Source organism: Homalodisca vitripennis, chromosome 1 (assembly GCF_021130785.1).
Source record: "Homalodisca vitripennis isolate AUS2020 chromosome 1, UT_GWSS_2.1, whole genome shotgun sequence".
NCBI lineage: Eukaryota > Metazoa > Arthropoda > Insecta > Hemiptera > Cicadellidae > Homalodisca > Homalodisca vitripennis.
In genome coordinates this window covers 57,786,111-57,800,290 of record NC_060207.1, presented here as the reverse complement: position 1 = coordinate 57,800,290, position 14,180 = coordinate 57,786,111, and the positions used below count along the sequence as shown (strand labels likewise).

Sequence of the window (14,180 nt, the reverse complement as noted above, 5' to 3'; positions counted from 1 at the left end):
ATTGTCAAATTTATAGCTCGCGTCCTCTTGTACTTGGTCTTTATATGTTTATTTAAGGTTTGGCCGTTATAACAGCCGCGCATTAGCACGCGCGAGTTTTACAACCGAATCGAGCGACCGTCGCGGCTGTTAGGACACAACAATCTCGAGTTTTACGGCCGTTTCGACCCGATGTGCAGTGACAAGGGGGTCAAATGTAGTGTAACAAGCAGGACAAAATATACACTAAGTGGTCATTTCATAAAATATTATAATATAGGATACCCATAACGTCAACGTTAACTCGTCATATAAAATATCACCCTGTAAAATGATTTACAGATCGATGGAAAACTCCAATGTCAGCCATATACGAAATAGCAGTAAATCCTGCAGATTCGCAAGTGAAATTTATGATTTTTATTTGACCATAAATTATAGTTCCTATTTTAACATATTACCTGCGATATCGAACAGATGACCAAGGAGTAACGAGCCCGATTCGATTAAATAGGCAAACAATATCAGAAAAATATTTTTTAAATATGATTAAATTTTAGTGAAGCGAAACTAGCTTTTTAAGGAAGTCTTATTAGAAAGAAATAGCTGACCAGGGGGTCATTTTCAAACTATATAAATAGATGTTTTAAAATGTCGTTATATAGCTAAATGATCAATAGAAATGCTGTTTAGTATGCGTGGCGTGGACCGTTAGTAATCAAACAGAAATACCGCATAGAGGAAAGTTTCAAATAAAACTGGCGGAAGGATCCAGAGAATAATATGTGGCACTCGAGCATGAGGAAGGCGCTAGTTCGGGAAGTCCTCTCTAGTGGGTTTGCCAGTTGCTCTAGAGATTCCGGAAAAAAATTCGGGTGTCCAGAGAGCGAGATGTGGGTGGCGGTGTGTGAACGGCCGGAGGACATCCACCCAGAGGCCGGAGCTGCTTGGGATGCGTAGCCGAGAGCTAGGCGGGCCTCCCGCGCATAAAAACTCGAGGACCGCTACTCCAGAGTCGATGCCAAGAGAGGACCCGGGTCTGCAGCGGTCAACTGGTCTTCGACAAGACGTGTAGATTGTTGTGCGTGGTAGCCTCAGATGATCGTAACCAAAATATGAGTAGATCTCAAGAGCGGAATAGTGTAGTCACGAAATATTTAATTATATTAAAGATCTGGTAAGTTTGGTCGAAAACCAAAAGTTAAACAGAACTGCAATGGTTTGAATAATAACGACGTATAAAATAATTAATAATCAAAATACCGGGATAGAAGAATTCATCTTCGGAAAATGTTCATTCTTCAGTTGTCAATACACATAAGAATGTCGCCATGTATTTAACATTTTTCACGTCTTACCTTTTCTTATAGGTACTATGTACATACTTCAATGACTTCAGTCATTATTATTTAAACTTTTCTACAAACCTTTTGTGGTAGATTATCGCACTAAAAGCTATTTGCCTACATACTGTTAGAAGTATCTGATAAATCATACTCATGAAGAATTTGTTATTATTACCAAACGTGATATACTGTACCTTATGGCAATGCAGTTTTAGCAGATAATTCTAATTTAAACTTCTAGCTCTTAAGACTATAAGAAACTGTTTCCTCTACGATGAGTAACATCTCGCTCTATAAGCCAAGTTCAGCCAATGACTCTGCGGGAAGACACCGTGAGTTGACGGCCTTCCAGGCTGGGTATCTCGGGGAAATCTCTGGCCTTCGTTCACTCATTAAAATTAATACATATTTCACTTCCTCATCATTCGGTTTCCACATGTGTACTTTTCTGCTTGTGCTTGCCAGTGCGTGGCATACCTGTAGTCTGGGGCTGCGTTTGCCTTCTTCACCCCACATTCTCGGTCCAGAATAATATATACAGTGCATGGATACAAAACATTTGTGTAAAATATCCTGGAGTAAAATTCTAGGTTTCAATAATAGCAAAATTCTTTATCCACGCGGACGCTCGGTTCTGCCTACCCGAATTGCAGCAGGAACAAAGTACAGCACGCAACATTGACACCTGAAGGAGGTACTGTTGCAACAATAAACTGATTGTTTAGCCCGCCACAGATCAGATTTCGCCGGCCCTCAACCTACTTACCGCCTGTTTTCCAAGCTTACTGTGGTCGGCAGAAATGTGCAGATTTGTGGAATCCCACAGTTCCGCGATCGGTTCTCGTCAACAACCGTTTCATGATCAGGTTTAGGATTACAAAATATACGGTGTTTACCACAACTTGCTATATAGCTTCTCATAAATATCAACAGTTTAATTACATCCATAGAGGCGATTATGGGTGTTGTTTGGGGTCAAGCGATGCAACATGTGTTTTAAATTCGAGTGTGTTTTTAGTGGTTAATATCTACAAAACACCACCAAAAATACAACATTTCGTCTAAATTTCGTTCGTCAAGCTATAATTGTACATATTGGAAGTACAGTTAAGCTATGTTTTCACGAAATACCATCTACACAATACGTTTATCCAAACCATTTGTACAGTTTTCGCACCGTGCATGACCTATTTTCAATCATGAACCAATAATTGATTTTGTGTGACCACGCACTGGAAGTATCACATTACCTGATCTCACGACAACAGGTGAGTTGTATGACCGATCACTGACCGGAATAACTGGAGAAGAAGAGAGCTAGTTAAAGAGTCAGAGACCAACACCTAGTCGAACCGTTATATGAGCAAAAACCGACCAGGGAGAAAAACTAGAGATGAGAAGGAGACGCAGGGACAACCAGAGCCAGTGGGACTCGACCGCAGATTGGACGCACGAGCGCTCTAGCCTGCGCACGTCGCCCATCTTCTCTGTCTCTGTGGTACTGGTAGTTGGTTTAGTGAGGCAACCAGTTTACACTTCAATCTGCAACTATTATCGGCCGTTATAAGTACTCGAGCGAAATCTCTTTGTATACAAGCTTGCTGACAGAAAGTGGTACTAGCCGAAAACCTACAAACAAAATTTGTCAGTCCTACATTTAATTTTGTTCAGATTTTATAATAAAGAAAGCATTTATAAATATTTTATGGACGATCTAAAGCACCAGCCCAGGACTGATTATTACATTACACCAGGCAAGGCTCACTACGACATATTGTGACTTGCCCAAATTGTGATAGGAACCCGAGTCTCTGGAGTTGTGATTGCTTTCGAACACGGTGTATAGAGGTGTAGGTACATACAATAATATAACGTATAATCCTGTTGTAAACTAAATTACTGTTTAAGTTTATAAACACGGATACATAAAATTAGTACGTCATGGATTAAAAAAGAATCCATAAAATGTATGGTAGTTTAAAACAACTCAATCCATGTATACTTTCCAAGAAAGAGATCATAATAACTGAAAAGGAACGCTGAAAAGAAAATATTAGTATCCTTGAAATAATACTCAAAATATAACTATAATGTAATTCCAAACATTTCCCTTGGTATAATCACGATTGGAATACTCGTATTCGCTATAATATTTCGTTTCTTTCTGTTCCTCTTAATTTAGTACTAGATGAAAGTGCATCAGCCCTCGTTAGCGTATTTGAACACCAAGTGTGCACTTATTAAGAAGATGGACAGATGTTCTGAAAATCGGGTGTAGGGTAGTTTGTTGATTTTAATTTACGACCCACTTTCCGTTTCCCATGGCACTCCCACATTCTTAGACCCATGTACCTGCCTGAGGACCGACCGTCTCATTGTCTCGGTAACGGTCCTGACGGTGACAGCGCGACTGTAAACCGTCCAGGGTCCAAGGTCAGAGGATGTGCGTAGTTCGGTGCCAATGAGGCATCGGTTGCTAGAACCCCAACCGTCGCGTGTTACTGGGGACATTCCTGGCAAGGCCGTCACTGTGATGTCCTCTGGAGGTAATGAGCCTGGCCTTGTCGCGTCAACGCCAGATCTCGCGGACAGAATCCATATATCGGACATGTATACATCTCTCCTGTCTACATCCATCAAGTGACAGGCACGGAAAATATTCGCATACATTTAATCTAAGATTGAAAGCGCAATTATCACTGGTTATATACAGGGTGTCCCATGAAGAAACGGAGAAACTGTCAGGACTTGTTCTTACGGTGAAAATAACGAAAAAAGTTCATATACACATAGGTCCAGAAACGCTTAGTTAGCTAGCTATACAGGGTGAAAGATCTCGCCCAGATTTCAGTGCCACCGTTAAAAGGGAGCCCTATTAAATTATTTTGGGCGTTACCCAGGACGTAAAATTTAATGTATATTATGCAAATTGAACTGAAAAAATTGAATAAAATTGGTACCAGACCTCTAGCTGCAGTAATTTTTAAGATATCTGAAGAAATAAACAAAATTCTGTGTCCAAAAACAAGTTTCATTTAGGTTTCAAGTAGATTAACTTTGTTAAATGTGTAACAAACACGTAAAATTTAATGTATATTATGCAAATTGAACTGAAAAATTGAATAAAATTGGTACCAGACCTCTAGCTGCAGTAATTTTTAAGATATCTGAAGAAATAAACAAAATTCTGTGTCCAAAAACAAGTTTCATTTAGGTTTCAAGTAGATTAACTTTGTTAAATGTGTAACAAACACGTAAAATTTAATGTATATTATGCAAATTGAACTGAAAAATTGAATAAAATTGGTACCAGACCTCTAGCTGCAGTAATTTTTAAGATATCTGAAGAAATAAACAAAATTCGGTGTCCAAAAACAAGTTTCATTTAGGTTTCAAGTAGAATAACTTTGTTAGATGTGTAACAAACACGTAAAATTTAATGTATATTATGCAAATTGAACTGAAAGATTGAATAAAATTGGTACCAGACCTCTAGCTGCAGTAATTTTTAAGATCTCTGAAGAAATAAACAAAATTCGGTGTCCAAAAACAAGTTTCATTTAGGTTTCAAGTAGATTAACTTTGTTAAATGTGTAACAAACACGTAAAATTCTTTAACAAAACTTGTAAAGAATTAATTTCTTAAGATAATGATGTAAAATAAGCCAGTAAAAATTGTACGTAAACGTTAAGAAAATCAATTTTTAATTAAATAAATAACAAGTGTACAAGTAGCCGTGTCGTACTGTCGTATAGTAGTACATTATGTCAAACACCTCTGGCAAAACCTGTAGCGACATCTGACATTATAAGGTATTCTAAACTCTCATTATGACACATTTATATAATGCGTACTATATGTCAAAGTAATGCGTTTTTACAAAATGTTCTTTCAAAGTACATATTTCCGACGATCTTCAAATTTTTAAAATATTATGGTTTTTGGTTCACCGAATCTTTTCTAATTAGGAGTCTCGTTGATGTGTATCGCAGTTGTGCACGTGCTCGTGGCAACACGATTTCTGCAAAACCCCTTCTCACTGGAGAGAACCAGTTCCCGGCCGAATGGAAACTCTCACCTCCACACTCGATTTTCTCGAAAACTTTACACCGTAATATGTAATGGGAGGCGTACTTTTTTCATTATCTTGTATTATAGACAAATTTCACCCTTTTAACGTAAATTTAGACAACAGTGAGTAATATTGTCTATATGCAGGAAATCCTTTACATCCAAATATCCTCTACACTGTCCAAATGATTTGTATGGCCAAAACATGAACTCGGCATTAATGTATGTGTTTAAAACATCGAAGAGCTCTTGATCCGGAACGGTGCATTATTGGAAAACTATCGTAATAAAAAAATCGTATTTTGATTGTGATAATACTCCACAGCAGCAAACTGGTGGATAGACACGGTATCTATCGGTGAATATGGGGATGTACCACTAGGTTACCCACCCACCTACTGACGATCGTTGTTATATTGCAGCAGCAAGAGGCTGGGTGCGGTGGGAAAGCCACAAGAGTGGCTCATACTCTGCGGTCAGACATCTTCCTCGGATGTCGCCGAGAGAGGAAGTGATGTTTAAATATTGCCCCATTCCGGTCGAAAGTTACGATAGATTACATTTATCACAATAGGAAAACCGACACTAGCGACAGGAAACAGATTTGACACATCAGTGAAGAGTGCCCGCGCTACCGAGTTACCGCCAAACTAAAACATCTAGCCTATGTAGTACACCAAACATCTTACCTGAGGTCACCGATGTGTAACAATGACCTTAACTGTTGTTATAACAAGTGTTAATGAATGAATGAGCTAGCAAGCCGTGAATGAAACCAGCTGATCAGCAACTTGTAGTTGTGAAACGGCCGGAAGTGGAAGTGTTACACCTGGCAGCAAAGGATTCTGGGGCATTCCAGGAGAGGAGGAATCTCGACAAGGTGATCGAGAAGAAACACCAAGGTTGGCATTCTCCAGCGTTAATTGGGTACACTTTGTACAAATCCTTGATTCATACACATTGTGGTCTAGAAATTCTAGTGTTCATTGACATGAAAATGCAAAACAACTTTGAAAATTTTTAGTTTGGAGTATCACGTAATGTATCCGATTAGCAAAATAACCAAATAAAGAGTTAGTTAGTTGGCAAAACATGTCTATTTAGTTTGTAAACCAATCATAATATATAGAAAAACTATCAATTCTGAATAAATCTGAATTGATAATATCACCAGCAAAAACTCCAAGGAATTCCATTTGATCTAGACCATTGGATATCAATTATATTAAAGTTTATTAAACACTTTAAGGTGAAATATTCGACAGCAGATTATATTCTCGTTACTTCATGCACGAGAGAATATAAACATCTCTATTGACACAGAGTTAGCAAAGGATACAGTTGTACTGGGGTTTTGAATTTTTTTAACAAACGAGAAAATAACTAAAACAAATAATAAAATGTACCTTTCAATTGAGAAGTTTTAATTTTCTTTCCTCCGTGTACTCTTTAATACTATTCATTTTGAACAAATTTGATCCTATTCGAGAAATTGATCTAGTTTAAAGATAAGTACTTAAATGGCCAGATATAGAACTTTATCATCGACAAAAATGCTTATGTAAAACAATGAGTAATCACAGTTGGAGACAGTTCGGCACGGCAACTGGTGCTATTCTGGGCTGTGAGATGCCGCTATCTCAGGCTATCGCAGGTATTGCCGATCATCGGGCTGTAATAATTGACAGATAACATTGCTCAACTCGCAGCAGCGCCACTGTGTGTAGCCTACTTTGCTGGCACAGAGAGAGATGTGTGGCCAGTACACAAGGTGTCAAATGTTTCTGGCAATGCCAATGTGAGTTTACACAAATCCAGCTTTTTCTGGATGGATTCCAGATTAAGATATGGGAAGATGTTTGCTCCGTACATCGAACAAACTGGTCGAGGTAGGCCTATTGTAGACTTGCTCATTACTACACCTGAGTGTGGTGCGAGATCAGTTTCACATAATAATGCACAAGTTGTACTACCCCAGTTATAGCAGCAATTCAGAATACACTGTGTGTAAGTTGCTATTTCTGCCAGCGAATTCAAAATTAGCATGTCGGCAAGATTGGTGAACATAATTTTGAAAATCATATAGTCTACATAAGGAGGATCTCAACAGAATAGGGGTTTATGAGCCAACGTATAAACGTTTTCTTTTTAAAACGCCATGTTTCTACGTTTTCTATAAAGTAATCACAGTTCGACGACAGTACCTTCACATAAACATTTGAATGGAAAACTAACTTTTTATCTTTGGCAGTTCTATTTCATGGCAGCCTTGATATAATAAATTTAAAAGTTAGCGTCCTAGATACCGTATAGTATGAAAATTCATTAGTTCTTCTTTGCCTGAAACTGTACAAATATCAAATAAAAATTTCAATTGCCTCCATAATCTGTACCGTTACATTACCATTATCTTTATCAAAATTAGTTAAGACCTTTGGTTAGTTTATATGCCATTAAGATGTTACATATCTATATGTTTTCCTAAAAACAAAGGATGATAACCGCTTATAAGCTATAAAAAGGTAGACAAAACGTTCCTACACTAAACTTGGTACATAATTGAGTTGATGACGCAGAGCGCGGGCTCCGTTTATCACCAAATCCGCATGAAAGTCGGTCCACGTAAGCGATTGTTTATAAACCCCCGAATCTGTTTACATACACGATGATAAGAATGCTGCGCGAGATCTACATCACTCGAGAATGGTGCATGTGAATATGTCTCAAGTTTAAACTAAAAATAAGAACTTTTTCTTAAAATTGATCACTCAATAATAGTTTTTAAATGAAAATAACCAAAATATAATATCCATAATTACAATGATGTAAAGATTATTTCAAAATACTAGTATGTCTATGTAGATTAGAAAATAGATGTAAATACATTATAAGTAAAAAGTATTAAATCTAGTTTTTTAACTCCCCAAATTTGTGGTCATACTTTTTTTACTATTTAGATTTTCAAATGGTCATCTAGGCTTTGCAGGGAATTTAATGTTCCAAAATCGTACCCTTCCCCATTCAAATGCACATCTCAACTACTTAAATGAACATTTGTATGCTTTGTGTAGCAAATTTCATTTAATGGTCATGCAACACTCAAGGGAATGGTTAGTAATCTATGATATTAGAATTAATGTACAATTTATAATTTTTTGAGTATTAGTAAAATTAGTTATTAAACAATTGAATATTAGTGCTTGATGTTTAGCCATACAATAATTATTTTAGGATAGTATTATGTTCCATGAGAACAGACCCAACTATCTAACAACTAAAATGAAAAATACATATTATAAAAGGGTATAAGATTTTATTTAATAACGCGAGGGATAGTGGCGTGAGGGAGGAGGATTGTGGGTTTAAACATTCTAAGTTTAAATTGAATTTAAATGGAAAATTTGTATAATGTAATTGCTGTGTATAACTGTGTAATATTTATTCGAGTACCGTTGAAAGAAAGTAGAAGGTTCCATCAACAACTAACAAATTATAATATGCTAGTCAGTTTCAAATAAATTTCACGTCTATCTATACATTTGTGTTTGTGTAAACAAATCTCTTTGTAAACATAACATCATGGTTGAGTCCTAAATCAATTCGAGTAGTAAAAAATTGGCAAGATTAAGTTCGTTGTTTGGACCAATCGGATAAAGGCGAGCTTAGTATCAGAATCAATGTATTTTTAAACGTTTACTTTATACAACTTGTGGTTGCATACATTTTTACAAAATTTGCAACAACGTTGTTAAGAAGTTGACGTGTGATTTTGAAAACAAGTAAGAAGTGGACAAGACCACTTCGCCACAGCATTCCTGGAAATTAACCAGAATTAATATGACCATTCTGTGCTATAAGTGGGAACCCAGGATGGATGACGCAGGGAGCGGGTCTGTTAGCTTTCATAAGTTAGGGGGAATTAAAACACGATTCCCGAAGACATACATCTTCATAACAGTACAAGATCATCTATGATATCCCGGAATCTCCCAAGATACACTCCAGTCTGAGAGTTTTGCAGCCAAGGCCTCTTATAAGACAGGAACTCTCGTAAGTTGTTAAAGGCAGAAAGTTTCCAAAAGATGGAAAGCTCCAAGCCCTAGCTCTAGCATCTAGACTAGAGATTTTCAGGGGCAGGGAGTTTCCATAAACCAATAGATTCTAGAAAGAACAATCTCAAAGAAAGCAATTCGGAATCAGGTACTCAAAACTTGGGTACTTCAGATGCCGGTGTATACAAAGACGGGAGCTTCCAGGGGCATTCAGAGGCCTAGAGCTTCCAAATTCCGGGAAGCTGACATAAGCCGAGAGCGATAGAACAAAGGATCCAATAACAGAGAACAAAAGGTCTGTCTTACACGACCAAATACAAATTTCCTAGTCGGTTTTACAAAAGCGAAGAGAAGTCAGTTCCAGCTCTTAGAGACCGGTTGGATTAGGACATTCGACGTCAAAGGAAATTGAGGTTTATACAACATAAGTGATGCAATAAGCAGGTAATCCAAAAATCATTAGGTAATACAGGTCATGGGGTATCAGATGTTAGGCTGTTCCAAAGAAATTGTAGTGTTCCAGAGGCTTTCAAAAGCAATTTGGCTTAGTGCATAAAAGTTTGAACAAGCCTTTAAGTCTTTAAAAAAATTATGACATACGTTTACCTTAAATTTCGTAGTCGGTGAACCAATAGATTCGTTCCTAGTGAGAATGGCGGTGTTTGGAAATATTAGCATTGGATCGAAAGTACGGAAATTAAAATCATTAATGACTGATAAGGAGTAAAGTATTCCTTGTTATACAAACGACAACCTTAGAATTGTTATACTGAATTACTCTGAAAACGGAAATTGCACGCCTCAAAAACGTTTCTTTGATAACTATTCCGGGAAAATCTTAACGAGAATGCTACGACATCTGCATGATCGCACAATAATAGGAATTCACTCAGAAAAGAATTAGATTGAACTAATCAGCGAGGTATGTCGGCAAAATCAATAGTACCAGATTGAGAGATAGCGGGCCATGGCATCATCCTGGTACCGGGTATTTATAGAGAGCTGGGTTGAGAGTACGACAGAGACAGGGTATCTTATCTCGACCCACTATTGATCTGATACAGGCCCGCCCGCGCCCGCTGCCTCCCACACCTGGTCTGGTCGTGCTGCAGTTATTGGGAACTGGCTCATCTACTGGACTTTGGTAGTTTACATTTTAGGGGTAGTCAACAAGTCCAAAACTAAGTTATCAGATTTTCACCGCAAGTTGTCCTAAGTAAATGGACATTAATCACACGAGATAAGATCGAATATACTGAAGAGTGATTTTGCCAAATGACTTAGGAGTACTTAATACGTAGTATGTGGAATGTTTTATATTAAACGGATTCAGCGAATTATTATTTGTCATTATAGACTTGAGACACCCAAGCAATAAAAAGAATCAATGCTAGATAGTTGAGAATGAGATAGTACTACGTCCGAAGTCAGTAATATCGTGGCTTTTGGTGTTCATAGCGCGCTATTAGTAGGTCACCAACCCACTAATCAATATCAAAGAGTCAGTACAGTTTTAAGTGTGGTTTGAACCACGGTTACAACGGGTGTCGACAATAATATAGCAGAATGTGTGAAATCAGTTTAGATTACTAAATTGTATCGTTTCGCAGCAAAAAAATTAATTTAAGTGTAAAACTCCGTAACATCGAAAGAGTAACGGCAGACGTAGTACGTACAAGCCAACCAAATCCTCAAACCCTCTCCATCTCTGACTTCAACCAAGTGGGTTACAAGATCCAGCGACCAGTAACAAACTGATCGATGTTGAGGATGGCGGTTTTCATTCTGAGAAAATTTTAATTGTCGTGCTGAAATTATTTCCGCCTCGTGGTGACGGCGTTTAGAACGTGTCTCCCATTAGACAGAAACGACGTTGTTAGTACAAAATGGCAATAAAATAAATATCAATAATGTAAAATATACGAGTATGTAAGAGCATACCCCTGTGTGTGATGTGCTCTACAACCAGATTGATTCCTCCCTCAGATTGATAAGAACGTAAAAGGCTCTGAGCGGCAGGCAGTTTATTGGAACTCGATGAAAATATAAATTTGTATTGTACGCAACGCTTGCTCTGAACTGAGACGTTAGTCACCGAGACAATCCATGCACATCAGTGCGCCGCGCAGCCTGTGCTGTCAGCTCATTCGCTGACTCACCGAATCTTGGACGCTACCTTACAATTTTATAGTTACAGTAGACAATGTTGGGAGTTAACTAACGATTGATTTTGATCTCTTATCGACGAAAATGTCGATATTGTTGTAGTCTGAGGCTGTAGCTTTCCGACCGACAGGTTACGGGTTCGATTCCCGGAAGGTCACAATACTTCGTAAACGAGTTTAGACTGTTTGCTCATAAAACCGTCATCCTGCATACAAAAGAAACTTTCAAGGAACCCTAGTAAGAATGTTAACTGACCAAAATGAAAAGTTTGGGTTTTACGCGAGATTCGTTCTCTTAAGAAGGAAATAGTACCGAACGATCTATTCAAAATATGTAAGTGTGATATAATCAACCCTTATTAATTAAAAGTATAGAATTTTCAACTATCTAAAAATCGCCACCATTTTTAAATAGCCATTCAAACAATTATATTAAAAAATTCGTTATCTTCGAAATGGCAGAGAAAAAATGTTCTTGTTGTCACTGGCATGAAACTTATCATAAGTCAGTTCTTTACAAACTAAATAATATATAGCTTATTCTGCAACAGGATAAAACAGCAATGGAAATCAAATAAATACAAGTGAAACATCAATAGGACGTTGGTCGGACAACAACTAAAATCTGGACTTCGCTATTACCTCACAACAATAATGCAGCAAATAATAGCACGGTATCATATTATTGCACTAGCATGGCTTTCTGAGACAGTCAAATGAAGGGCATATTTGTCAATTATATACAAATTTCTGTATATGTTATCAAATGATGTTATATATTACTACAATTCAGTTTATCTTAAGCAATTTTACTAAATAAATTGTTTTAAATATTATTTTAAAAATAATTAATTATTTAATTATAACTAATTAATTTCTCATCACGGATGAAATAAAAAAATCGAAATATTAATAGTTTTATTAGTGTAAATAATTTCTTATTTTTAGTCACATAGTTTTCCATATTTTGACTGTCTAATTATTATTATTTCTTACCTACGCGTAACACCGAACATTCAACATTACAGCGATAATATGTAAACTAACTTTGACTCAGCCATATCATTAATTATATTGCAGACGTAAATCCAAGGTCTATTAAAGTTTTAAGCTACATATTGTTTTCATTTACGACTATTTGATAACTGAATATTGTTTTTAATCTATCGTATTGATAACTTAACATCTATGATTTTATTAACTTTCAGGTCCATTACGATCGATCGAATACCATAAAACAAGTATGTAGTGTGTTGCATCGTAAACCAGTTTTATGACACAAATTTAATACTCAACGTGAAGATCTATACATTAAGTTAGGGATCAGACTCGGGCGTACCTAACTTTTCTTTGTGTAGACCTTTCCCGCTGAACGACGAGAAGTTCAAAACTCAATATAAATTTACGAGTGGTACCAGTAAAACTTCTGCACATTTACTAACATTAGTGTGCACGATTACGTTGTAGCAAGCTATTGATAGTATTCACTTTGTAATGTAGACAACATTATGTAAGGATTTCAAATACAGTAATATCTACCGAGAAATAGGGCTTATATTGTTAAAATATCTTTATAAAAATAGAGAAACCTTTAAGATGCCAACACAGAATAATCCGAATCAAAAACAATTGGAATTGTATAAAGTTAGCATGTAATGAGTGATTCTAAAATTAATTTCAGTAAAATGACAACACAGAAATACACTGACTTTTCTCAAGGGTTATGAAAAGAACTGTATTGATAAAATAAAAATAAATGACAGGAAAGAGTTGTTAGTGAATGGTGTGCCCACAAGTCGGCACAACAAACCTAATGTAGAGATAAACACACCGTTATTAACAATGCACTTTATAACGAATATAATCAATAAATAAATATAATTGATGCACTCACCATCTCGTAGAAGAAAGTCAGAGCGAGCGGGTGTACACACCTAGCGGGAGCGCGAGCGCACAGAACACAATAGTACGCAGCGGAGCGGACTGGCACGACACTGTCTCGACTAGCACGGGATGAATCTGAAGATGCGGGCTACAGACAGAAGCGAGCGCCGGGCGGGAGGTGACTGAGGGCCCAGAGAGCGCGCCGCCGCCGCACCGACCAATGGCAGCAGTCCTCAGAGGGGTGGGGATCAGCCGTCACCGGTCACCGTGCTTCCTTCTGTCAGACTACATCCCAGGCGCCGTCTGTACCTTTACAATCTGCACTCGTGGCAGACTTCTTGGAACACTTATTGTCGGGGGCGGACTGCACATTTTGGAAATGATGGGTTCCACAATCATATTGTCATGTTAACTACAGAATGATGTGAAAAGTAGAGTCAATTTATATCACAATGTTAGTTTTATTAAAATGAGACTCAGCCTATTTAACAAACTTAAATAATCTAAATTTACCTCGAAATAAACACGAGACACAAACAACGACAGTATTTTAGGTTAGTACACAGCGTGTGGTCAAAAGATTTAAAAACTTAATTTTGCACGAGGAAGTAAGCCCAATCAAATTGGTAATCAAAAGTGATTAGAGAATTTTAAAGCTCTTAATATTTTACCAAAATCAAGC

General features: G+C 37.2%; 1 protein-coding gene across 1 annotated transcript in view; it reads right to left on the bottom strand.

Moving 5' to 3' along the window:
• Positions 1–13,662, bottom strand: part of LOC124362164 (ras-responsive element-binding protein 1) — a 46,001-nt gene extending 32,339 nt beyond the window's left edge. The window contains exon 1 of the mRNA XM_046816416.1: positions 13,509–13,662. The gene's annotated coding sequence lies outside the window, so the exon portion shown is untranslated. The remainder of the gene's footprint in view (positions 1–13,508) is intronic.
• Positions 13,663–14,180: the final 518 nt, after the last annotated feature.